General features: G+C 33.6%; 1 long non-coding RNA gene across 1 annotated transcript in view; it reads right to left on the reverse strand.

The window, feature by feature from the left end:
• Positions 1-945: 945 nt before the first annotated feature.
• LOC137252910 (uncharacterized) overlaps positions 946-27,222 on the reverse strand; it is a 36,511-nt gene continuing 10,234 nt past the window's right edge. The window contains exon 2 of the long non-coding RNA XR_010953683.1: positions 946-9,542. This is a non-coding gene — a long non-coding RNA (uncharacterized lncRNA). The remainder of the gene's footprint in view (positions 9,543-27,222) is intronic.

Genomic DNA, 27,222 nt, shown 5'->3' on the forward strand with positions numbered 1-27,222 from the left:
CAGGCTAAAGTCCCACACTGGCTTTCAATGCTTTCGTATCTGCAGAAAACGTCTCATCTGCAAATTATTTCATGGGTTAGCATGAAAGGGAGCTCCCAGGGAGTGCTGTCTGATACCATTTAACTCCGAGCAGTGGCACATGACGTGATCCACCTCTTCCTTCTCTTCGTCATTTTTACAACTTCTACAGCATCTACGATAGGGCACTTCAAGCCTCTCTACATTCATACCAAAAGGCAGTACCCATTTAGTATTTCTAGAAGTACTCTTTAGGGTGTAAACGTGACGGAATCTCCTAAAATTCCAATTTGGCCAAGTTTGTTTAGATGGCCGGCAACCTGGGGTTTTAGCCATCTATGGTTGAATTGACGGTAAATAAACTCTTAGTATTAGGAATAGAAATAAGAATAGGAATAATAACAGCAATAGGAATAGCAATAAGAATACGAATATTAATAGGAATAAGAATAGGAATAGGAATATGAATAGGAATAGGAATAGGGATAGGAATAGGGATAGGAATAGGAATAGGAATAGGAATAGGAATCGGAATAGGAATATGAATAAGAATAGGGATAGGAATAGGAATGAGAAAAGGAATAGGAATATGAATACGAATAGGAATGGGAATAGGAGAAGTAATGGGACTAGATATAGGTACAGGAATAACAATAGGCAAAGGAAAGAGAAGAGGAATCAGAATAGAAATAGGAATACGAATAGAAAAAGGAAGATACATAGGTAGAGAACGATGAATAAGTGAAGGAAGAAAAACTTTTTTCTAATTGAAATAAACTTGTTTCTACCTTTGGACATTCGGTGTGATAGACGAAGCACGCCACCCCACGCCGTTTTTTTTTTCAATTTTCCACATAAATTTACAGCCAAAATTTATAAAAGATTACAAACAAAAATTATTAGCAAAAATAAATAAAAACAAAAAAATTTTGTATTTTTAATAAAATGTATTTTATTGCACTTTCAACTTACAACACCTAAGAATGTATTTATTGTTAATTAAAAAATATTACAATAATATTATGCATAACAATATTTTCTATTATTTATAAAAGTAAAAAAATATATATTTATTATTAATAACATTTTTTTCTAAAATGGAATGCATCGACAACAATCGTTTGTTTTTTCTTAAATATATTTAATTTTTTATTTTTTTTTGCTTTTTTTATTTACATTTTAATAAAAACAGTTTTTTGTTTCAGTGACAGCTGTACAAAAACATAAAATATTTCAAGTATATGTTTTACCTATTTTTTTTAAGTTTAAGTTTATATAGAATCTAAAGAACACATTTTTATTGCACCTATAATATTTTTGCTATAAAATGGAATATTTACCCAAGTTTTGTAGTTAGTATATTAAAATATAACAATTTTGCACTTAAATTATTAAAAATGTATATTTTAATCAAAATAATTTCTTTTTTCTTTTCAGAAGTTTAATTCAGTAATAACAAGAATTTTACTTTTAAATGTTCCGTACACATTTTGAATTATCCTTACACTACTGAACAATTCAATAAGAACATGTTGAACAATATTTAGTATTTTATACTCAATATATTTTCTATATTATTCTTAACTTAAACTATTTCAGGTCGATATCATATATTCATATAGTAACAATTTATTATTAAAAAAAATGTTATTCGCTGATATTAAAATAGTAATATCATGCGACCAACTGCACTTTTCAACAAATCATTAGGCAGTTGGCTTTACGAAACGTAAAAGGAATGTTTATACACATGTTCTAACATGTCTATTTTGTAGGTAGATACAAAGGAATGTAATGTTAGCTAATTATTGCACAGCTCCCAATTATGGTGAGCATACACACGGAATGCAAAAAATTATAGATATACTTTTACTATACTATATCAAATCCCTAACACGTTGTTAAAAACAAGGCCACACATTTTTTGAGTTGTTCGTTAAAGATATAAGGCCGGTTCTTTATGATATGTGAAACTTTATGCGAATACTAATTATTTAGTAGATAAAAAATGGTGCTTTAGGCTTCAGATATAGATATTAAACGTGTTCATTATAATATTATGTTTATGAAAGTGCATTTTCACACAAGGAACATTTTGAATATATATTATACGTACTACGTGTCGAAGACTGAAGAAACTTAGCAAATATTCACTTTGCTTCTTTAGTCTGCTACATTTCTTTTTTAGAAAACATAGATGAGAAATACTCACATTGTGTACGACTCGTGATTTAAGAATTACTGATCCCAACTGTGTGGAGTAATAGAATATAACTCATACGTGTACAAAAGATTGTGGTACAGATTTAGGGTATGTATGTCTAGAATAACTTAAGCGTGAACTAAGATCGAACAAAACTTGAAAGGCGCATATGCGAAATAGATCCTAAACGTTTACTTAAAACGTGGTGCTCAAGTTTTCCAAAAAGTAGAGACAATTCATTGTTGAATAAACATATCATAAAACGCAGATTGGTTCAATATAAATATTATATATATATATATATATATATATATATATATATTTTTTTTTTTTTTTTTTTGATAAAGATGGCCTGAAGTACAAGCATAATGTTGTAGTACTACAGTATACGATCATATTCAGGCAATTATTAGAACTTCAAACTCAAACGTGTACCACAGAACAAAAATTATATAACAAGAAAAAAAAAACAGAAGCATAAATTAGGAATCAGGCAAAAGGAGACAGTAGATTTGAGAAAATAAATTATAGCCAACATATAATTAATATATGTTTGTTAAAACGAAATAAAATAAATGAAAACAAAACAAGATCAATAGAAAATACAGGCCGACAAATTTTAGACCCAGAAATAACTCTACTTTAGTTCATAAAATTTGAGCGTTCTTCGCGCGCTTAATATAAATTTAGCTTCAGCTTTTGTAAATTTGTTTCTTAGTTATCGAGATATCCAAGCTACATTCTTCGTTTTCTTTTTTTTTTTTTGTGTTTTCCACAAAAATCCTTTATAGATCAATCATTTAAGCACAAATATCTCGAGTGTTAAAAAGTCTGACTAATTTGGTTCCAAATAAGTGTTAAAAAACATATAGCTTGATCTCTGGGTGTAATTTTTTCCATATTTTGTCGGCCTGTATTACTTCGCAATAAATTCCAAAATTTGATACTGCTGCTGCAGGCTACACAACAGCAGATAGGCTCAAGTTACTTCTGAATTTGTTGTCAGTCTTAATATTGTCCATATATTTCTTTATGAACTCTATAATCAGGTTTAAATTTTCAAGCAAACGTGTACGGTATATAATACACTATTAAATTGAGTTCAAAGTTGTAAGCTGTTAGGAACAGTAGGAATAGTGTACTTTTTTATTAAAAATTTATTCATTTAAATCATATAAGATCATAAATGTATAAAAATATTTTTTAAAGCAAGTTAAAACCTATGGTCGCAACTTATCGCTATGCCTATGTAATTTATTATAGCATATATTACATTTAGTAATAATACAGCATACCATTGCTGCGCCAACAAAAATAATTATATGCTCTTTTTTCAATACTTTATTTAATACATGTACCATTAAAACAATTTATTACCCGCATATTTTGTCAACTTTTTTGGTTTCTAATCAAAGCTTGCTTGCTGTATGCCACAACTACTGTGGGCGTTCTGAAACAAAGTTTTGCTCTCTTAAAAGTGTACTAAAAAATGTACTCAAGGTGATTTATTTGTTAGGAGATTAACTACTTTAAAAAAATATAAAACTATTATTTTATTAAACGTGTCTTACTAGATTCATATAAATTGATCTCATACTGAGCGGAAAATTTTTAAAAGCATTAATATAGGATAAAAGTAGTAGGGCAACACAAATTAAGCGTCTTAGCGCTTAAAATATTCCATGAAATTCCATATATATATTTTCACAAATAATGCTCCAATAAACGTTTTAACATAACATAAAATAATAATTAATATTAAGAAGTGTATGACTTTTCAAATCGTGTCTTAGACAACTGGTCCCTAATTCTTGAAGCATTATTTTAAGTCCTTATATGTATCAAGAATTACATAAAATCTTATTACCATATTTTGTGTTGCCCTGAAAATAAGTTCATTTGAATGAATCATTTACAAAAAAAAAACGTTATGTTACCCGATTCAAGAACATATAGTATGATTAATGAAAACTAATCCAAATTTTTTTTGGGCGATTATTAATAATAGTTGATAACAATGCAGAAAATATACGTGTAAAAAATTGAGAAAACTTTTAAAACAAGATTACACAGAAACATATAACATAAAATAGTTTTGGGCTAATTAGAGCATCACGTGGTATACGTCGCTTGGTAGTATTTACAAAACAGTATTAAGCATAAAACCCCAGTCGATAATTAATGAAACGTCGAGTTAAGTCAAAGTTTATATGATTTAATCAAAAGTTTACAAAGTATCTGATAACATCAAGCGTTAAAGAAAGATTAAGTTGCTAAGCATATAGATATGAAACACTATTTTCAAAACGTCTACCTATAGTCGCGTTTTATTATGCGTGTTCTATGCTCACAGAAAAGTTAAACAAATTGTACCTACACGCTTGAAATTTCAGCAAAAACTTAAATTAACTAATACTACATACTTTAAGGTATCTATCATTCAAAGGAAAATATGCATCGGCTCAAGAAATAGTCTACAAAAGCCTTAAACAACATATTGTTACATGCTGTATAACAAAAATAAATAATAAAATTATAACAACCATTAAACATATCAAAATTGTTAACACGTGCTCTAATGTATGTATTAACGCTCACCTTAGGTTTGAGACATGACCTTAATCGTGCTCTACTTTTCGAATAACACAAAACAAAAAGAACATTACTCCAAGTATTTGAGCGTGTTCTTTTAGGAAGCTCATGGCAACTTGCTTCTCAACGATAAACACTAAATCGAACATTACAGGAACGACCGTTTTTAGTACAAACTCGGTTGTAACATCAACGGTTGAAATGGTTAGTAAAGTTTAACTAACAAAAAAAATCGCATATATTATAATATTTGTCTATATTGTTTAACTAAAACAACTGTAATTTAAAAGAAAATATTGCGGTTACTAAACACACTAAATTTAATTTTTTTTCTAGTTCCTAAAGGAGGTAACTTAAACAGTTGGCTGATCAACAGGAAGCGTGTCAAAATATGAAACCGTAGCTAGTCTCAATTAGGCTTGAGTGTTTGAAATGTTATGGCATAACTTCGTATAGCTGTAAATTAAACTGAAGACTTGGTTTTATAAAAGAGAAAAAATATTTATTTTTCCTTTTACTTAAGTAAAGTAGTTGTGAAAAATAGGAAATTCAACAGATTTATCGATCATCGCTAAACAATCAATAAAACCATGCTACAGAATCATTCATATGCCTTTAGACATAATTGATCCCATATTGGAACAGTGCAAAAGTAAAAGTGTCATATAGGATCCGATATTAGCAGGGTGTACTTATAATACTTTATAGTGAAAAAAACAACAAATATGAACGCCAAATTAAAAAAAAAACTGTGTTAGGATAGATTTGTGTTATGCAACAAATATCATAGCACGTGCTTAGACAATAAACACACCAACCAGCATTAGCTATGAAATTTATGTTGTTGTTGTTTTGAAATGTATGTGTCCTTATCGCTACAAAAACAACAACAGCTATGAAATTTATCATAGTTATCAATGGTTTAAAATTCAATAATCCCAATATACAGGCTATGCACGGGTCATGTAATCAAACGGGTTCTCAACTCTTAAGGGGGTTCATAAACGTCGGGAAAAAAGTCATTATATAAATTCTATATAACAAGTTAATTATTATTATTAAATGAGATAAAATAAAATAATATGCATTAGCTGTGCACTATGGTGCTGGGCTTAGTTCTTAAGCGCGTACTTGAGTTAATTTCGGTAGTATTCATAAAGACACCATTGAAAAAGTAGCTTTTTGTTCAATCGATGAAAAGTATAATTCTTTCTCGGGTGTAAATTTTGATTTGATACGGGTCTTCCATATGAACTATATTTCTACAAAGAAAATTAGTCAAATAAAAATTGTACTTAGCACATTTGTGGTGAGGCTTAAGACGAAATATTGATGGCTAAAAGCAGTGAGCTGGACACAGTTCTTAAGCGTGTGCTACTTTATATGCAATTGCGTTTGAAGCGACTTCCAACGAATTTTAATAACAAATAAATGATATCAAAAGTTAAGTACAAAATATTAATATTTAATGATGTTATAGCGGTGGTAAATTAATTGTTGTTTCGCATGTGATATTAAACGTGTACTATTACACATTAAAAAAAAGAAAAAAACAGGCAATATATGATACGTGTTAAAATATTTGAAAGTACTTGCATTTCGAGCGTGTTTAGATAACCAAAACTTTTGAGCTGCAATATTTAAAGCAAAGCATCTTAAATATAGTACTTTGTTGATTTTATTTGGATTAGACAAGGTAGAAATATTTAACAAAATTAGGCATTAAAAAGTCTAAATCAGAAATAAACAACTTAATAATCAAGTATAAAAAGGTCTTAAACGGTTATGTCCGCTTATGGTTTGAAAAAACATTCTGGAACAAAGTTATTATAACTTTAGTAATAGTGAAGGAGCATTGATAACAAAATGCAATGGTTTAAGAAATGACTTGACTTAATACAAATGAATATTCAATTGTCAAGATCTTGGATGCAATATTTGCGAGGTTCTGTTATTAAACGGGTTCAAAACATTATGTATGTTTTCTTAAGCCGCTTATTATATAATAATCTGTGTTGGATCTTAAAAAATGTATTTACATATGTATATTTAAAAGTTTAAAATAACATATAATGTTGGTCGGGCATTTAAGCGTGCTCTGTAGTTAAGGAGAATAAAAGTCTAGACCATGCCTGAAGTATCAACCGGAGACGAAAAGTAATATCTTTGGAAAGCCATTTTTATTCGATGGACTATAGAAATCGTATCCTCCAACGAAATTTAAAATTTGACATAAGAACTAAAAGTTAATTCAGGCATAGATAAACAACGATGTATTGATCTCTTAGATAAATATGAATCCTCTTTAAAACAATTTGTTATAGAAAATGTGTTCTCCAGAAAAATTTATAGTTCAAAAATAATAATATATATATATAGTTATATAAAGTTTGTTAATTTTGACATAGATACAAACAAGATGTTAAACTTCCCGCTAAATATAAATCCGCTATTAAATGATTGGTTATGGAAAACGTGTTCTCCATAAAATTTACAATTCAGGCATAGACAAACAACGATGTATTGATCTCTTCGATAAATATTAAGTGTGCGATCAGGAATGAAGGCTTTTATACGTGTCTTCCATATAAAAAAAGTTTCTTATTTGAACTTTTGCCTTTAAAAAGTAAGCATTGATTAGGGATTTCGAGGTGTTTGTGAAATACTTTACAAAGTGATGAAGCATCAAACGTGTTCTCAAACCTAAGAGTAGGTGTTTTAAGAAAAAAACTAAGGTTTGCAAAAACTGTTTAAAAAATAAGAAATTAGTTAGAGTCATTTTTAAGGAAAAAATATTCAAATATTCTTAAAGAACAATGTATGAATATAAAGGGTTTACAAAAATTGCCGAATTTTATACGGGTTCTTCATTTAAAGGCATGTCTTTTAGTGTCAAAAAAAATAAATAATAATTAAAAAAAAAATATTCAAATATTCTTAAGGAACGATGCATGAATATAAAAGGTTTAAAAAAATTCCGAATTTTATACGTGTTCCTCGTTTGCAGCCATATCTTTTAAAGTAAAAATTAATAAATAAAATTAAAAAACAAAAACTATCATCTCTTTGTAGATAAAGTTTGGAAAAAGCATTTTAAAACAAACTTTTAATAAAAAAAAGTTTGGGAATAATAACAATTTAATGTCATAATTACAATTGAAAAGATTCTTCATATTGGTCTTTATAATAAAAGGGTTCTCCGCTATAAAAAATTCCGCAAAATGTTTGCGTGATTAACATTTTCAAAAATACCAAAGCAGTCCAGAAAGAATAGATGAAATAAATTTTATATAAAAAAAATTACAGATATATAGTATATAGCTATAATTAAAGTTGTATAGTATATATTAGGCTTTCTAATAAAAGGATTCTCTTTCAAAAGTACTAAATTAGTTCAGAATACATAAATACCTTGGTAATTTTTAAAACTTTACAAAAAAACAAATAGGTCTTATAAGTCTGGTACTGAAACGTGTACGACCTTTATATGGCTGAATGTTTCTATGTCTCTATAAAATTTTTACAAACAAAAAAAACTTTAAAAATTTACGAAACATAGTTTATATGTGACTTATCTAACCGTGACTTAGCATAACATATATTAGTGTTATCAGAAAAAAAAAAACGGAAGTTTTTTTTCGCAATGGGGAATGTATTCGTAAAGTAAAGGAAGAGTCACAAAAGTCTCCTTGGTATAAAGTGGGATTTATGTCTTTAGTGATGATAGACGAGAACGCACGTTAATGAAAAAACTATAACTCGTGACATTACTGCAGTTAAAGTAAAATTTTTAGATTCTTAGATAGATACAAAAAATGTTTAAACTTAGGTAAAAAAGCTATTATATAAGAATATACTTAATATTACAAGCATAGATATAGGTAGCAAGTGGAAAAGTTTTCCTCAAGGTAGTGAAATCTTTAAGGTAAGATAATATCTGGATAACTCAAAAATTGGAATAAGCCGCATAAGCGCTGCAAAATTATTTAAAAGTTTTAAAGTTGCGCGTTTGATGAATTTAGATTAATTATATAAATGTCTTTTTTGCTATGTACATATGTATATACATATATAAATTGTTATAACAAATATATTTAACTTATATTTTAAGCAATTTGCGCTTTATCTTATACTCCATTTCAAATCTTTTTAATAAGAGAAAATAGGTATTAAATATTGCTATCTTTTAAGATCCATTCTTAAAACATATAGTATTTGTTTCAAAAAAAACCTTTGAAAAGTATTGCGCCCGGCAGCGAACAATTTCGATGTATAAAAAAACCATATACCATGGCCCGTAGTTGCCGAAATGTTCATAAGCGCTGTTCTTTGATTGTTGCAGTTGTATTATTCAGTGTTTAGAACATTTTTTGAAAATTGAAGGATATTACCACAAACTGCATAGTTTCCTTTGTTGTGAAACAGGGGCCTCGATTACAATAACCCCAGGTTTTAGTTATAATTCCTCAGTACAATATTTTGCTGTCAGATCTTTTTAGCGGCACTTCCAGAACTTTGTATAGATAACATGTTTTTGTATTTATTTATATTGTCTTTTAAAAATGTAGTTGTTTTGTTGGAACTCAAAAACTCTTTTTTTGCAGTGTTATCATTGTTATAGTTCTCCTCCGGTAATAAATTTAGATCACGCCATCCATTTCTTTAATTCAAAGTTTATGAGAACGCCTTTCGAGATCTTACTTTTAGGCATATTGAATCATCAGAATCACTGAAACAAAAAAAAAAGTATAAGTAAATACAAATTTATTTACACGAAATTTTATAATTATAAAATTTTATAGTTAAGCAAATAAACAAAGTCGCTTTGAATCCCGAAAAAATGTTTATTTCATTCCAAGTGATATATGATAAATAAAACAGCTAAAAAATAAAATCCGGTTATTTTTGTACCTAATTTCCTAGACGAATTAAGGCAGCTATTGAACGAAATTGGTCTCTTAATTAATAATATCGCGAAAGTGCTTTTAGTGTATTAATCACATGAAAAATCCCGATGGCCTAATCCCACAACCACTACCTTTCCCTACTTATCTCACAAAATTTCCAACACTTTATTGAAAAGTCAAATTGTGCACATATGATTCCTATTGCTTATTAAGGTGAGAAGAGGTCGTTGTCCTTTTGGCTGCAAGGCCCCTACTCCTATTCTCATGCTCCGACTTAAGATCGGTATGTGAGCATTAGGAACTACCACTGTATTTATTTATGGACTCGCTTAGCCCATGGATCAATCTAGGCAGACCCAGCTGGTACAATCATATCTTTCATTAGCGGGAGTGTCCAGAGTTCGATTCACACATGTCGCTTTAGATAATCACCCTTCCAAATGCACCATCTAACTACGACTTCCATGGAAGATCAGTCGTTGCAAAAAGGTAGTACAGCAACCTCCATTCATTGGTCACCCCACTCCCCAACTAGTTCTGTCCGCTATAAATTCGGTTTTTTTCTTTTAACAATAAAGGCGCTCCTTGAAGGTTTTGAGGAGCGCTATGGGTATTGCTGGTCTTTTACCGTATATAGATCCGATAAGTTTCGGTAACTAATAATATTAAGGTGCTAGCCCGACCATTTCGTAAACGATCTTATACGACCGCATTGCCACCATCTAGGTCATCACATCCTCACCGCTAGTACAGTCATGAGCTTGATATCACTATTGCCTCGCCTGCTAAATATGTGTAGGATACATTTAAATTTGATGTTGACGTCGCAATACTCGCCGTTACTATCACAATCCTTGGCCGCCCACAATCATACCATCTCGCACATACTCAGATGCCACGTACAGTTGCCATGCTGATCCTCCCAGCCACATATTGACTACTCCCGCGCTCTTTTCCGCAATTGTCGGCGACTATCTCAGGGCGTGTGTGCGTATGCGATCTTAATGTTGTGTTGTTATTCAGTAGAGTTTTGTGGGATCTGTACTTATCTCTGGCTCGACTGACTGCTATCTTAGCCGTCCTACTACATACGCTTTTCGTTTTAATATCTCTCACTTCTGTTCCCTTTATTTTTTATTTTAACTCTCCGTTCCCTTTTCCGTTCCCTTTTCCGTTTTTTTTCTCTTCCCTTTTGCTTTCCTCTTCCCTTTCACCTTTCTTATCTTTTTCTCATTATTTTTTTTTTTCCTGTCTTTTCCTTTCCTCTCCGCTCCGAATTGCTCTTTCCTATATTTTTTTTGCTTTTCTCTTTTTTCTCTGCTCTCGTTAGTTTTATCTCTCTCTCTCTTTCTCCCCTATAGCACTAACTAACTTATATCTAAAAGGTAATGCAAACAAGTTGCCCACTTCTGCAATACATTATCTTGCTAGACAATGGTCGGACGTACCATAAAGCTGAGGTCAAATACTGAAAGATTTGTAGGTCGTTATCGCCATGGAAAAGAGATTAAGCTTCTTTCATTTAACAACTGATTGCTTCGGAAGAAGTTTTCGCCATGTGAATACCGAGTCCTATTTCAACTTCCTTCTCACATAACCACGCCGAATAAAAATGCGATAGAGTTTTTCTGGTCAGTCATCACTTTTGAAAGCAAACACAGTAACACAGGCCTAGCCAACCTTATCTTGCTTCATTATCTCGTAAAGCTCTATCCTCAAATGTACTAAGAAAAATCTCCTACCCAAACCATTAAGCTACAAAAAATAACATGCCTTCAAGCTTTAAAGTTTAGCAAACTTACTAAGCTTAATTTAAGGCAATCACAAACATTTTCAAACTGCCTGCAGTAAAACACATCCACAACTGAATTCATCACACTCATCACAACATGCAAATAAACGCAACGACACGTACAATCACCAAAAAAACTAAAAAAATTTTAAAAACGCCCATTGCAGATTTTGCTGTACGTGCGCTTCTCGCAGCATCAACACCAAAATAAGAAATAATTGAAATTATTGACCAAAAAATGGGCGTAGAATAACTAACGCTTATGCAAATCTGTTGCTTATAAAATATTTAAAAGCAACAACAAATAAAAAATCATGCCTAGAGCGGTTATAGAGCGAGTTGTTCGGAACACGAACTTAAAACGTAAAGTGAGAAAATTTCAAAATATTTGGAAAAGAAAAATTCTGCAAAAAAAGATTTACGTTTTGTTGCAAGATATTGTTGCATAAATTTAGTTGCAACTCAGAATAATTTTGTGCCAACAATAATTTTATTAGGAAAGTTTTCCAGCAGCTACTTTACACTAACAAACACACTAACAACAATTATCGGCCATAAAGTTGCACCAGAACAAAATACCAGCCATCAACGGAAGTCAAATGGTCTAATGACTCAAGAGGAAGCATGAAGTGGTATGAAAAAAACAACAAATAGTTAGTAGCGTAAGTTGTACGTATTACTTGTATTGTCTTGTGACCACAGCACTCATCAGTTAACGCCCTTCTTGGTAACACAGTAGCTCAGCACAATGAAAACCAAAATAAAATTGTACTAAGAGTAAAACTTCCTCTAATACAAATGGTTATATTTGTCTTTGTTTTGGTGGCATGTACGTATATCATAAAAGGTGAGAAACAAAGGTAGCAAACAAAAAACTCTTAATAGATTTAACCTACTGAGATCTCGTTAGATCACGGCTGAGTTGTTGGTTAACGACTTGTGATGCTGTGACCTTTCTGTGTGTTATTGTTATTATAGCTATCAACATGAGTGTTTTTGACCCTCATAAAATTAAAAAATAACAAGTAAGGAAGGCTAAGTTCGGGTGTAACCGAACCTTACATACTCAGCTGAGAGCTTTGGAGACAAAATAAGGGAAAATCACCATTTAGCAAAATGAACCTAAGGTAACCCTGGAATGTGTTTATATGACATGTGTATCAAATGAAAGGTGTTAATGATTATTTAAAACGTATTGGGCCTTAGTTCTATAGGTGGATGCCTTTTCGAGATATCGCAATAAGGGTGGACCAGGGTGACTCTAGAATGTGGTTGTACGATATGGGTATCAAATTAAAAGTATTAATGAGGGTTTTAAAAGGGAGTAGCCCTTATTTGTATATGTGAAGGCGTTTTCGAGATATCGACCAAAATGTGGACCAGGGTGACCCAGACCATCTTCTGTCGGGTACCGCTAATTTATTTATATATTTCATACCACGAACAGAATTCCTGCCAAGATTCCAAGGGCTTTTGATTTCGCCCTGCAGAACTTTTTCATTTTCTTCTATTTAATATGGTACGTGTCACACCCATTTTACAAAGTTTTTTCTAAAGTTATATTTTGCGTCAATAAACCAATCCAGTTACCATGTTTCATCTCTTTTTTCATATTTGGTACAGAATTATGGCATTTTTTCATTTTTGGTAATTCTCGATATCGGAAAAGTGGACGTGGTCATAGTCGGATTTCGGTCATATTTTATACCAAGAGAAAGTGACCTCAGATTAGTACGTGAACTAAGTTTAGTTAACATATATCGTTTTTTGCGCAAGTTATCGTGTTAATGGCCGAGCAGTAGGACAGACGGTCGACTGTAAATAAAACTGGGCGTGCCTTCAACCGATTTCGCCCATTTTCACAGAAAACAGTTATCGTCATAGAATCTATGTCCCTACCAAAAAAAGGATTGGTAAATTTTTGTTCGACTTATGGCATTAAAAGTACTCTAGACAAATTAAATGAAAGAGGGCAGAGCTACGCCGCGTATTTTGTTGCACCATATCATTACTGGAGTCGAATGTTGACATAAGTTACTTTTATACTGTAAAGATATTAAATTTTTTGTTAAACACTGACTCTAAAAAAAAATTTTTTTTTAAGTGGGCGTGTTCGTCATTCGCTAATTTTTATTTAGCACACATATAGTAATAGGAGTAACGTCCCTACCAAATTTCATCATGATATCTTCAACGACTGCCAAATTACAGCTTGCAAAACTTTTAAATTACCTTCTTTTAAAAGTGGGCGGTGCCACGTTTGTCTAAAATTTTTCTAGTTTTCTATTTTGCGTCATAAGGTCAAAGGTAATGAATTATCGAACTTTTTCAGTTTTTCGAAATTTTCGATATCGAAAAAATGGGCGTGGTTGTAGTCCGATTTCGTTCATTTTAAATAGCGATCTGAGATGAGCGCCCAGGAACCTACATACCAAATTTCATCAAGATACCTCAAAATTTACTCAAGTTATCGTGTTTACAGACGGACGGACATGGCTAAATGAATTTCTTTTTCCACCCAGATCATTTTGATATATAGAAGTCTATATCTATCTCGATTAGTTTATGCCGTTACGGATTACCGTTATGCGAACAAAGTTAATATACTCTGTGAGCTCTGCTCAGCTGAGTATAAAAAGGAGTAAAAAAAATTATGAGAGGCATGCAGTGCAATGTTTTAACGGCGTTGGGCTTTGTTTGCTTAATTGTTTTTCGTTGAATTTTTTAAAATAAGTAGCAGCTAATTAAAAAATTAAAAATATCGTACTTAAATTTTTTCCACAAAGCGGAAGTTGAAAGAAGATGGGTTTACATAAAATTCATTCAAAACTGAGGTATGTTTCTATTGAATTATACTTAACTTCAGGTTCAGGTCATTAGATGGCGCTGCCAGAAGGAATTGGCCTAATTTTTTTTTTTTTTTTTTTTTTTTTTTTGAAAAATCTTCAATGGGAGATTGGGAAAATCAAAATAATCACTTAAAAATCGCGCCCAACGTGGTGTATACTCATTGAGGCTTTCATCATCAACTGCGCTTTCTAACAGAAAACGTATTAAATAAATATTTATTCATCATAAAAGATAGCCCAAAACATGTTCGATATTCTAAAGGAGTAATAATAATATAACGTTTCGTAGAATTGTAACTGATTGACGAGAATCAAACTTCATGAGGTGTTCTTTCGACGAATTTTTGTGTTGGATATTACACTGTATTAACGACATATTCCTTTAGATAGTAAAAGTTTGGTTGTTTTAATGAAAACTTTGAAAAAAAATAATAAACCTGCACAAATGGCAACGCTGGGGAGCACCACTGGCACTGTCGTAGGAGTGGAAGCTGTCAAAAAGCATAGGTGCTATGAATGCCTCCGTTGCTTTGCCTAAGCGGGAAGTTTGGGCTCAGCAATCGACTGACAGCAGCCACTGACAGCATGGCTTGCGCAAAGGCCTTTTCACAACAGACGCCATAGCTGAGGTTACAAATGCTGTCAGAAAAGCTAAAATTGCATGCTACCAAGCTAGGTCGATTGTGTTGTTGGTCGTGCTGAACGTGAAAAATTGAGTCAACTCTGTCAGGTGGAACGGCATGTTCGACACGATTAACACTCTTTCAAGGTACTACAAGATCTACTTGCCATATTAAAAGTCTACTTAAAAGACCGCACGCTCGCGTAAGTAACAAATCAAGGCCAAAGAAAGGTGGAGATAAGTTGCTACAGCAAGAAACTGTGAGCTGTCTCAACTTTAATTAAATCAAGTTTTGTATATAGATGGATGAATCACCATGAACTTCAGCTCACGACAGCAAAAATTTAAGAAGGATCGTCAGAAAGAGACGAGCTCGCACCATAATCAATATGATGGTTGCGGAGCAGCAAGTAGAAACACGCAACTCCACGAAATACATTAGGGTGAGATTAGTTAGCCTTCTCAGTGCACTTTCAAGAGGCTTGAGAAACGACTATGGCAGGTTATAGGGTACCTCTGTAGATTAGTGGTACACACAGGCGGGCAAAGGACATGTATTAGAATATTGCTTAGATTCTGTACTTTCATACGGTGCAGGAATTGGTGCAAATGCAACTAAACTCCGATAAAACCAAACATCTTATACCTCGGTCCAGCACAAAGAGGTGCCACGCCTCAGCTTGCCGCACACTACCCGCAGATGCAGTTCTTTTTGTTGCGGAAACCATAACTTCTCCCTAAGAAAGGGAAATTATCACTTCCTTAAAATAAAGCATCCGACACTGGTAACATCAAAAGAGCTGCATTGCAGTGCAGGGAGCTGATCCCTGTGCTAAAGGCATAACTGGAGCGGCTTTCCAAACAATAGACAAGTTTGAAAATGTGGATGGGCTTATAGACGATGCACGCCACACCCTTTTTAATACGATTATTTCGCGCAGCAACGAAGAAGGGGGAATTGTGCTAATCCAGCTATCCCTGGGCAGTTTGATCCATGACCTGCGGGAGTGACAGATGGGATATGGAGTTACGTGAGGAAATTCATATTGCGACACGGGAAAATGGTTACTTAGGCCAATAGCATGAGAGTAGCCAATAAGCTCAAGTAGCATACTTCTCTAACTAAAGTGATGCAAAACACGGTTCCTAGCGCGGAATATGAGCTGGCCGTGGAAGGTTAGGTATTAGCGAATAGCCCATCAGTAGAGAAAGATAGTCCTACAGTACGAAGCCTTAATTCCGTAATTCACTCATTCATTTATTATTCGAAAATTTTTGCCCAACTCTGGTTTAGTGGTATTTTTAAAATAATGATTTTCTGTTAAATAATATATCAGCTTTTTTTAATGCATTTTTCGTAATCCTTACAAATTTCTTAAAAGCAAACTACATTTAAGCCAACGATGCATTCTAAGTAATCTCCATACATACATACATATGTATGCCCATCCGTTTTCGAAAGCAATCGTTTGCATAAAAAAACATCATCAAATAAATTTATATAAACGCTAATTGAGTATTCCCATTATATGTATGCATGTATGTAGAAATGCGAAATTGCAACAAAACAGCAAAAAAAAAAGAGAACAGCTGCAACTCCATAAGTTGAAATTAATACCATCAACATTGCAATGCACTTCAAAAGGATATGCGAAAGGACAATAGCACAGAAAAGTACCAAAAAAAAACCAAACCAACAACAACAACGTACAATGACATTAACATTAACGCAAATGCAACAAGGATGCGCTGCTGTCCCAACTGCTGCTCTCTATCTCTCTCTCCTGATACTCCTGCTCCTGCATATGTGTGCGGTTTCTGTTTAATTGCGATTGTCCAATGCATCCGTTTGTCTGTTTGACCTACGACCCGCAATTAACCCATGAATGCTTGAATGTAATGCAATTAAAGGCTGTTGGAGGCATAAACTGAGGTCACATACACATACACAGTCATACAAATGCAAAAGTTCATGCGTGTCACGCACACTTCGCTGCTACGGTGCGCTATCGCATTTGGCGTCGCATTTTCACGCTCAATTATTATTAAATATTTTAAATTTTACATTTACATAATGAGCACGATTTCACACGCTCACACACTAGTGCATCATCATCACCACGAATGAAGCACGTGTGCGGTATGTGTTTGTGTGTGTGTGTGTGTGCATGTGACATCGTATAAAAAATAAACTTAATTGGCGCATTGCTACAGCAGCTTTTCGTTCTGCCCTAATGGGATTGCAATTATTTGCCAATAAAATAAAATTATATCACATTTTTGCAATATTTGCCATTTAAACTTAATATTCTCATACTCCGCTTTTTGCATTGCTTGCAAATTTAATTTTTTTTTTTTTTGCCTATTGTTTGGTTAAATGAATGCCGATAAAAGAATACATTTAATTTTTTAATTATTCGGCATTAAAAATGTATTAATACTGTTTGCTTTAATGATTATATATTGTTTTATGTTTCATTTATTTGATTATGAGTTAATGACTAAATTTGAACGGTTGATATGGAAAACTATCAAATACCGTGTAGGAATTTTGTTTAATGTCTGATTGGTATTGCACTTCGATGTGCTGACGCCAATGTGAGTAGATGCAGATATCGGTAACCGATCAAACGACTAAATCTTATTTTCAATACTTTTCTTTGAAATCTGAAAATGATTTCGCCTCTTCTTCACTTTCGGCCGCTTCCCGCCAAATATCTATCACCGGACATTTCTTAACTACACTCTTTAATGTTACCCAGTGAGTACTTGTAAACACAAGTATTATAACTTTAATTGGATAACGTTTGTTCGTTAGCGTTGGCGGTCACCGTGGTGTGATGGTAGCGTGCTCCGCCTACCACACCGTATGCCCTGGGTTCACACCCCGGGCAAAGCAACATCAAAATTTTAAAAATAAGGTTTTTCAATTAGAAGAAAATTTTTCTAAGCGGGGTCGCCCCTCGGCAGTGTTTGGCAAGCGCTCCGGGTGTATTTCTGCCATGAAAAGCTCTCAGTGAAAACTCATCTGCCTTGCAGATGCCGTTCGGAGCCGGCATAATACATGTAGATCCCGTCCGACCGATTTGTAGGGAAAATCAATAGGAGCACGACGCAAATTGGAAGAGAAGCTCGGCCTTAGATCTCTTCGGAGGTTATCACGCCTTACATTTATTTTTTTTTTTTTTTTTGTTTTTATGATAGATATAGACTTTCTTATATCCAAATGATCAGCATCGAAAAAAGTTTTGCTTAGGCCATGTTAGTCCACTAACACGATAAAACTGCGATATATTTACGCAATTTACTGGCTCATCCGAATCCAGACTAGAATAGTGTTGAAAATGTTCAAAGTCAAACAATAACCACGCCCACTTTTTCGATATCGAATGTTGCGAATAATGAAAAAATGTGATAACTCACTATCAAACACCAACTTAGTGATGGAACTTACTCTGTTGTTTGACTTTAGGACGGGAAATAGAAAATTTGAAATAGAAATTTGATAAAACCTTGAAAAAATGGGCATGCCAGCGCCCATTGTATTTAAGTGCATCTCAGCCTTTTTACTCCATATTACGTGGGAATTAAGAGTCACGCCTTCTAGATGGAACAGTCTCTGCCTTGCCAAAGCAGCGTATTCTCAGAGAATCTGCAATAGATTTCTCTATCGCAGACTACAGTATAGTACCCAATGAGAGTTTATGGGTTCTTTGATGAAAGTATGAACAATTTGGCGGGTATTTGCCCTGGGTATTCAATCCAGTGTTATCAGAACTGCTTGCAGTCCCAGTTTCTTATGGTTTCCCTAGGTCGAGCCTTTATGAGTCCACAGAAGACCTCTTGACCATAGAAAGCTGCCATAACATCCTGCTTGGCTAGGTAGTCTGCCTGTTCCTTACCCTCATGTCCCTGATGCCAGGGAAAACATCCTTACAAAATCTATTTTTTGACTCCTAGATCATGTATGACGCCCATACATGTTTCAACTAGCTTAGAAGTAGTTTTTTAAGAATGCAAAGCACGCAAGGCTGTTTGATATAATGAGGATACCCCTCGAGGATAAGCTTCTATTGCATGGATTTCTGCCTCATAAGTAATAGGGTACCATCCCAATGGTATCGATTTCTTGAGGTGGGCCATAGATATCAGCTCCCGCTTCCCGTCATCAAGTTTTGATGTATACGTGAATCCGACCTCTGAGCTAGGGTTAGTATATGAATTATCTGTTTCCCACAATGGAAACCTTACAATTTCGTACGATTCTGCGCGTAGGGACTTTAAAGTATTTTCAATTTTCCTGCGAAGCTATGAATATCTGGCTCCGTGGCTTTTCCTGACTGATAGGCAAATTTATTCCTACATAGAGGGAGTTTGTTTATGTTGACCTCACTAATGTGCTGATCCAAAATTTTCTCCATATCGTTTAGTAGAATCGAACTAGGCCGAATAGGTCGATACCACTATTGCAGTTGCTCGGAACAGCCTGACTTTGGTATACTACTTTGGTGGTACGTAACATTACCATATATCATTAATATCGTAGAGCAAAGTACGAAAATGTAAAAAAAAACATTAAATGTGATGGTCTTGCACCTTTCCGTTTTTAATGCAATAGATCGAACAAAAATCTACCTATTTTAATAAAATTTAGTTGTTTAAAATTTCATGACATCAGATATAACTATGGTGAAGTACATGGTATATCATTACTAATCTAACCTTAAATTCTACCGAATCTCTATAACTTGAATGCACAAACTATACACAGAAATTTAAGATATTTTATTTTTCAAAACGGGAGACAGAAAACAATTAGAAATCTTTTTTTATTTGAATTGGCGCTTCAAACAAAGAAGACCTTCATTGTTAGCTTTAGCATAGCGCGCAGTCTGCCGCTTGCTTAAAAAAAAAGCCAAACAAGAACTCTTCAAATTTCATTTAAAGGCAAGCTACCCCTTGCGCTCTTCAGCAGCTTTCGTTGCTTTATGTTTTCATTATTTAACATCAACCAATAATGTTGAAAAGGATAACAAAAGCACTCCTTTTTTTGAAAGTAATAAAATTCGGCGAACCTCAGCTTCGTTTTATGAGCTTGCACATAACTCGACAAATTCTCGCTCTCTCCCTTTTTATTAAGCATTGAAGTGTTTATTCTTGAGCATTAATAAAATTTAATTTGTTTACAAATGCTAAGAATAGAGAATGAGTTATAAAAAGTGTAGGAAAAAAGAAAATGAACCGAAGAAACCAAAGCCATAAAAGCTAAGCCAAAAAAGCCACCCTAAAAGATATGATGCCAAATAAACAAAAAAAGTAGAATGCAAGGATGTTAAGAATAAAAGAAATTATACAAACAAAACAAATAAATATAAAATGAATTGAAGCAAAAGAATGCGAATAAAGAAAAAAAATTGACAACAACTTCATTTGAGAAATTGAAACATTTACACCGCAGTGAAGTCTCTGAAGGAAAAAGACCAGCAAAAACTTAAGAGATACCAAACCATCATCGACGCGTTAGTACAACAGCGCAATCTACAAGATTTTATTTACACCTTTTGTGAAAATATTTACACTTCAGAAAGCTGTAGGCGGCATTGAAGCAGCGCATAGAAAAATGAGCAACACCTACCTAGGTGATTGGGGTGAGAAAGCATGAAGGGGTGTGGTTGCCACCAAAGGTACACATTGCCTGCAAGCTTTAAGGAGCAAATCGGCAGCGTGCTTAAGCAAACAATTGAAAGTAGATTTCCGGCTAAAAATTGAAAAATTCCCAAAGGGAAGCTAAAAACTCATAATAAGCCTGGGGCGGTCGTTCCGATAAAAGAAAAATGCAAAAATAGCAACAAAATTAAAGGAATGGGTATGCAAATGTTGTAGGAAATATAAATGTTATAGTTTAGTTACACAGTACTGCTTAATCTCAATTAAGTAATATGACACGGCGCTTATCGTTCATGATTCAGTTTCCCATTCGTTGTTCAGTGCTCAATCACTTGTTGAATTAACTCAAATACCGTAAGTAATTTCGAGATTGAACAATCACATTCGCCTGTAATCCACTATGAATCGATTTGAGAAAAATAAGTAATATAGCTATGATACACAGCACTTTTTAATCCCAATTAAGGAAAACGTCACCGTTTTTCCTTCATTCACCCTCTCACTCGATATTCAGTATTTCACTTCACATTCGCAGGTAATTCGCTTTGAGTTTTGTCGTGAAATACGCTAAAATCGGTTTGAATAAAATAAGTACTATAGCTGTGATACACAGCACTATTTAATCTCAATTAATTAATACAGCACCGCGATATTTAGCGCTCATTTCACTTTCCGAACTAAATCATAAAAATAAGTGTATTAGCTGTGATAACCCGCATTGCTTAACCTCAATAAACTAATATGATGTCCACACGGTACATATCATTCATGATTCACACTGCCATCCGTTGTTCAGCGCTCAATCACTTGCTGAGCTAAATCAAATTTCGTAAGCAATTTCGATAGTGAACAGCGAAATTAATGGCTAACGAATTGCGATTGCGGTCTCTGGCCAGGGCCATTCGGGAACTATGCCCTCTGATCGATTTGGTCCAGCTAGCGACGGTAAATTAACAGCTTTCCAACTAAATTGGAAATTATTATTGTATTTTTTTAGACCAAGGGAATTGTTGAATTTATTTATTTGTAAGAGCTTTTTGGTCGTTCAATTTAAAGCAAAAACATTAGTTTTTCTCTTTGGAAATTTTCAAACATTTGTTTGACATTCATTAAAGTCTTAAAATCTAATTATTATTTTTTTCTATTTTCTTAATTGAAATCTTTTTTTTTCATTGAAGTTTTTTATTTAGTTTTTTCCAAAAATAAATTTAGTATATAAATTCATTTGAACTGTATACAAAAAATAAATATCGACATCTCCTTATACAGGAGTCGTAACTTAAAAATTATACTCAAAAAGTTGCTTCCTCAAAATTTTGTTAAAAAGTCGAATCTCAGTAAAATCAGTAAATTGGTTGTTCAGGGGGTTAAAATTGCTCACAAGGCCTTTACAATATTTGTTGTTATATCGGCCTAGTGATTTGTAAGATCGCGGGTTCGAATCGAGCTCAATGCCTAACAATAATTTTTTATCAAATTATCAAAAATTGCTAATACATCCCAGAGCACGGGAAATAAGTGTCAATAAAATATGACACTATGGCAGCATTGCCATCAAACAAGTCCAATTTTCACATCCATTCTGCAACAGATGTCGCAGTGTTGTGAATATCAATTGGCACGAACCAGAATAGAAGTAGGATTAATGAAGACAAACAAAAAACCGCTGTGATGGCTGAATGGTTATAGCAGCGGCGCCTAAACGTTGCCGATGAAGGAATTTAGCAGTTCCTGCAATGGATCTATACAACGAGCTTTGGCAGTTGTCTAAATTTTTTCTTTCTTCTATTCTAATTTAAAAAGTTTTTCAATTAAAAAAAAATGTATCATAACAATAATAATGATAAAAAATTTTTGTTAGGCCTTGAGCTCGATTCGAACCCGCGGCCTTTAAAATATTTTTTTTTGTCGTTAATATTGTTACAATATTTTTTCTTAATTGAAGATTTGTTAAATTAAAATAAAAGAAAAATCCTTAATTCGTTTCTCAGACTGCCAGCTAAAACTATTATAGCTCGAACCCTATAATGTGTGGTGGATTACTTCGAACCTGAATTGGATACGGTGAGGACACCATGTAAGAGAAAGGAGAAAACAATCCTAAAATAACTTAAAAATGATGTTAATCTGAAGTTTACCGCATTAAGTAACTAAATTAGAAAATAAAATAATGAGCAGGAGATTTTATCAAAATCTCCCAGAATCCACTTAAATCTAGCAAAATATTCATGCAGATTATCTACCCTGAATTAACGCGTTTATTCCTCATAAGCGAGATAAATCCGTATAAGGGTGTAGTGTGCCAACCCCATAAGGCATGTACATGTGAGGTACATGTGCTTTAGATTTAGGCGTTGCATGCTGCACAGAGTCTTGGAGAGGCTGAGGAATAACATTTGAATTACCGGTGTGCTGCTGCTAGTTGTTACCTTCGGCTCAATTCTTTGCTCGATTCTTAACTGCAGCCGAACCGCTTTGGCACAACGCCGCATAGGCAAATTTATATGAAAAGAATCATTTTTCTTTCAAGTGCAGCAAAAAAACATTATCCCTTTATACATCAAATACGCAAAAGGTATGGCAAAATGCCAACCGACAAACCAATACACCCACTCAACTGTGTAATGATTCAGCTACAAGCACTGGGCAGGCAGGCAGCCTCCAATACGCTCAAACTCATTTCATACAATTTGAAGGATATCTGCAAGTGAGTTAGCTCTTGGTAATTTGCATGCGTGCACACCTTTGGATGTGTGTTTGTGTGTGTGGCGCAAATAAATTTTTGTGCATTTCTACGCCAATTGCGACTTTTTTTCTGCCTCGTTGCTTGCTTGAGCATCTCATTATCTACCTTAGCTATATTTATTTAAATTTATTTTCTAGTTGAAGATGTATTGAAAAAAAGTGAAATTGCCAGACATATTTAGTGAGTAAAAGAATTTGCATTTCATATTATTTTTTTTTTTAGAAAATTTATTTCAATATCGCATTCAAAGCTTAGACACATTTTGAAAGCGTTGCTGCGCATTTGCCCATCATGTGGTATAATTAATTGTAGGCTGCCGTTGGAAAATAGTAATTTATTATTCTGAGCTATAACAAACTCATAATTTGTTGCAATAAAAATGTCTACAATGTAGCGCTTAAGTACTGAGAAATATTTATAGTGTTATAAAATGAATAAAAGAATATTGAAGAAATAAATAAAAGTGATATCACTACCCCAATTAAGGCGGCTTCAGAGTCCGTTATCAATAATACTTAGTAATTTCTTTCAAACACCTGCTGCTGATCAGTCAGGCAGCGGGCGCCGCACCAGGAAAATGACGTTTGTTTTTATTAAGCCGACTTTAGAATAGAATAGCAATATATAGAATAGAATAGCAATATATCTAAAACAACGTAAATAATGAAATAAACAAACAAGTAAGGAAGGCTAAGTTCGGGTGTAACCGAACATTACATACTGAGCTGCCAAATTACAGCTTGCAAAACTTTTAAATTATATATTTAAAGTATAAGGTCAAACCACCATCGCTTTATCCGCCTTTGGAAATGAATTATCGCACTTTTTCGGCTTTTCAAAATTTTCGATATCGAAAAAGTGGGCGTGGTTTTAGTCCGATTTCGTTCTTTTTAAATGGCGACCTGAGATGTGTGCCCAGGAACTGAAAGGTATCATTAAGATACCTCAATATTTACTCAAGTTATTGTGTTATGGAGAGACGGACGGACGGACGGACGAACATGGCAAAATGAATTTCTTTTTTCGCCCAGATCATTTTGATATATAGAAGTCTATACCTATCTCGATTAGTTTATGCCGTTACGGGGTACCGTTACGCGAACAAAATTAATATAATCTGTGAGTTCTGCTGAGCTGAGTATAAAAATTATTCATCGCGACAAGAAGCTGTCGTATTTTTAAAAAGTGATTGCTTATGTAATAAATGACAAACAAGTGAAATATTTTTATGTAATCTATGTATGTATGTTGAGTTATTTTTAACCAAGAAAGATTGCGGTCACCCGAAAATACATCTGGAAAAGTAATATGAAAACTAATCTCACGTGCTACATTTGCATGTGCACAAATCAATGCTGTGGAAGTCTGCGCCGCATTGAGTCATTGCTTTGATACGGCGGGTAGCGCCATTGGCGCTAATGCACCATTTCACTATGGTGAGGCACAAGGACACCAGTCACAACAGACTAGTACTTAACTTCGACCAACACTTAAACTCTATTTCGCACAGATTTCACTTACAACTGGTAAGGTAATTACGAAGAGAGTGCCATCTGTTGACAGATAGATTCGGCTTCAAAAATCTACTTCGCAATAGCTGTATATACCAGGAAATTAATATTTTGTAACTTCTTTATGTCTTGCAGTCTTAACATTAAAGGTCCTGAAACAATATCTTAACAACCATGAAAAAAATGTAATCGAGGGCATGCCTTCTTCCCATCAAACCACGTATATTCACTTCTACAAAGTGAGCAGCGTTCCGTCTACCTAGTAAAAAAAGGTGTCCTAGTATGCACCGTGTGAGGATGTTTACAGATTACTATGTGCCTAATATATATTGTAAAACAATGAAAAGGAGAGTTCTTATTGATATTCTGAGAAAGAGTTTGGAGCCCATTTGGAACCTGCTTAGCAAGGTGATTGTTTCGAGCAGGGAATTCTAATGAACCTTCTTGGGTACACCTCTGGTTGGATATATTGTAAAGTACCGTCTTAGTCCATCTTTCTTCAGACCACTCCTCCTACCCACGCCGCAGGGCATTTTAATCTATCACAAGTATGGGCATAAACACAACCAAGGTCGACCTCTTTTAGAATGAATGAAATTTCTTATTTTATATTGTGCCTTTGCACCTGTTTATCCTTTTTAATCTTCACAAATAAGCTGGCTGAACCGACGAATAGTTCGCACATGCTAGTACCCGATCGTAGCGGATTCACATACAGCAAAGGACTTTCACACTCACTGTACTCCCTGAAAACATTTGGCTATGTTTTAGCTTTTATTGCAATAAACGAAGGCAGATTTTTGGGTGGCGAAGATCTCAGGTGCTCGTCTCTTAACACATCCATTAGAAACACCTTATGCTAGTGAAGGCGGGTACCCAGAAAATACTCAGCGGTTTCATTCTCAAGCATTCAAGCAAGAAAGGCAGGTTAAATTTTCGTGTATCACAATTCCAGTCATGTATTTATATGAGATAATGGACACCTAGGCATACCCTCTGAGATTGATTTCAGCGAAAATGAAAAACTGTGGTTTAATATCCAACAATCATTGCAGTACGAATATGAAGAGTGGAATATAACGCGGTACTGATTATAAAAAAAAAATTTTAAATTGCTTATAACTTATTCTCTTTTTATTAAATTTAAAATGTTTTATACAGCTCTAAAATAAAGCACTTCCAAATCTTAAAAACTCCTTCAAGTACATCTCATTTTCATGAGCTCCTTGCATTAACTACACTTTGCCCAAAAACTCTTCATAATTATTTAACTCACTTAAATGCAACTTCTTAATGTTAAACTCTTAGTCGTCGAGTAAAATTACATTAAAACGAATTACATTAAGAACTTAAAGTATTTGCGCTACACTTGACTTCAGCAACTCAGTTGGGTTGAAATTGAGTACAGGATATAAAGCACGTGAGCGCGAGGAATGCTAACGAATTAGTGAGTACTCAAACCAAATAGTACAGTTAAGAAAATGTTAAAACTTAAAATGTTGGAAAAACACTCAACCATTGCCCTTCAAAAATGGTAAACACCTCAATGAAGAGTGGTTGCTGCTCAAAGCTTCGCAAAACTAAAATTATAGGCAAAATATTTCTTAATATTTACTACAAGATTGAAATCAAGAAGTAAGTGTGCGGAAGTGGAGTTTAGGCTGACAACACACTGTATAGGAAATATTAGAGAATTTTTTTTGTCGAAAAATATAAATGTGTTGGTTTTTCAATTAAGGTTTTCTCGCAAAAGTTTCCACCAAAGAGAGTATTACTTTTTTTTTACCGTCTTATTTGAAAGCCCGATCCATAGGTTTTGTTTTTCAACTAAATACAAGTTAAAACCAGGACTGATCCTATTCAGAAAATAATTATAATATATCAATATCCCCTTAAAACGGCATCACACTTTCTTTAAAATATTTTCCTCAAACGCATGTGTGCAGACAGCCTAATACCAAATAAGAAAATCTGCGCTTTAGTTGTAGCTGCCAAGTTGTCTAGTGGGAAATATGCATAATCATATCATCTACAATACGAATTTCTTAACTTTGAAAACTGCACTCTTTCTACCTCCCTCTCTCTCCCTCTTTCCCTCCTTCCCTTCCTCCCCATCTTAATACATTTTGTTGATTTGTAAAATTTAAAATTTGCATTGTTTGTCGATTGTCTGTGATTGCTTTAGCGCGCGTGGCAGGCTCAAGCGCCAAGTTGTATGCTATAATTTTTTAATATTTAAATATAATTTCATTAAGCAAATGCCTTTTTAGATCCTTTAGCCTGTCCTTTTTACAACTACATACATAATTGTACTT

Source organism: Eurosta solidaginis, chromosome 5, assembly GCF_040869045.1.
Source record: "Eurosta solidaginis isolate ZX-2024a chromosome 5, ASM4086904v1, whole genome shotgun sequence".
NCBI classification, from domain to species: Eukaryota; Metazoa; Arthropoda; class Insecta; order Diptera; family Tephritidae; genus Eurosta; species Eurosta solidaginis.